At 42.1% G+C, this 1,503-nt stretch overlaps 1 non-coding gene across 1 annotated transcript; it reads right to left on the bottom strand.

Annotated features, from left to right (window-relative positions):
* Positions 1 to 309: 309 nt before the first annotated feature.
* Positions 310 to 416, bottom strand: LOC125914936 (U6 spliceosomal RNA). The gene has a single exon (XR_007455490.1). It is a non-coding gene; the product is annotated as a U6 spliceosomal RNA (small nuclear RNA).
* Positions 417 to 1,503: the final 1,087 nt, after the last annotated feature.

The following is a 1,503-nucleotide window of genomic DNA, read 5'->3' as shown; positions in this document are numbered from 1 at the left end:
TATATACCACATTTGTTTATCAGTGCATTTGTTAATGGACATTTGGACTGTCCGCCTTTTGGCTACTGTGAATAATGAGCCTATGAATCTGTTTGAGTCCTGCTTTCCATTCTTTTGGCTAGAGACCCAGAAGTGGGTGTGCTGGATCATGAGGTAATGGTAGGTCTAACTTTTTTCCGATTTCATGTTGATACAACGGATGCACAGCACTGTATAAGTTTAGGGTGTACAGCATGATGCTCTGACATATATCAAATGATTATCACAAGAAGTTTAGTCAACATCCATCATCTCACACGGATGCAAAAGAAAAATACAAAACGCTTCACAAATCTGCGGCAATCCTTGCTCAGGGGCCATGTTCATTTTCTCTGTATTGGCCCGATTTTAGTGTAGGTTTATGCTTTTTGATGAACTGCCATGCCCTCGTGTGATTCTTAAGTATAGCCAACGATGAGAAACACCAGTGTTCCTCCCACATCCTTAGGAGAGTGCGGATTGGCAGTTGGTAAATATTATCGAATGACTTCCTTCATAAATTGCATCGTAGCCCCAGGCAGTTGTTTTTGTCACAAAGTCAAAAGACTACTGGGTGGATTAATGGTACTCTTTTTGAAAACCCCAACCCCGACAGTCTCATGGCCGTGAGACCTAGCACCTCAACTGCTGTTCCCACCTTCAGCTGAACTGCGTCCCCCATAATTTGTTGGTAATGACCATTTGAATACAAGAGTTTCTGAATGATCTGCTTCGGAGGTCATGAATTAGAACTGCTTCGAGACTTTTCATATCACAATGCCATATCTATTATGACGCGTGAAATGATTTCCATCATCATACCAGGGCTCAGATACGTTTTCTCGAATAGAAAGGAAAGGTGGTGATGTCAGCATGACATGTTGTATTCAGAAAGCACTGCTAAACTATCTGTTGATAGGTGAACTCATCGGGGTTCAAAAGCAGCGGGATGAATGAATGGGGGCACAGAGGATTTTTAGGGCAGTGAAAACACTCTGTATGACACCATAATGGCGGATACATGTTATTATACGTTTGTCTAAATCCACAGAATGTACCACACCAAGAGTGAACTCTGATCTAAACTGTGGACTAAGGGTGATTATGTGTCAGGGAAGGTCCATCAGTTGTAACAAATGTACCACTCTGCTGCAGGATGATGATAAGGGGGGAGGTTGTGCATGTGTGGGAGCAGAGCGTATATGGGAAATCTCTTTTCCTTCCCCTCAGTTTTGCTGTGAATCTAAAACTGCCCCCTTCCCCTCCCCCAAAAACAAGCCTTAATTAAAACTACCCTTTAACAGTATTTGGCACAGAGCCTGGCACAAGGTAGGCATCCAGTAAATATCCGTTAATGATTGAACGAATGAATGGATGAATCAAACCATCAATCAATCGATTCAGACAAGTACATGTTGTCTTTACCGTGGATGATTCATCATGATGGAAAGGTATGGAATACTATTACAACACCTAGTCACTATT

The sequence above is a fragment of the Panthera uncia genome (assembly GCF_023721935.1).
Source record: "Panthera uncia isolate 11264 chromosome D3 unlocalized genomic scaffold, Puncia_PCG_1.0 HiC_scaffold_8, whole genome shotgun sequence".
NCBI classification, from domain to species: domain Eukaryota; kingdom Metazoa; phylum Chordata; class Mammalia; order Carnivora; family Felidae; genus Panthera; species Panthera uncia.
Note: the sequence above shows the minus strand (reverse complement) of the source record. Positions and strands in the feature narration are given on the sequence as shown.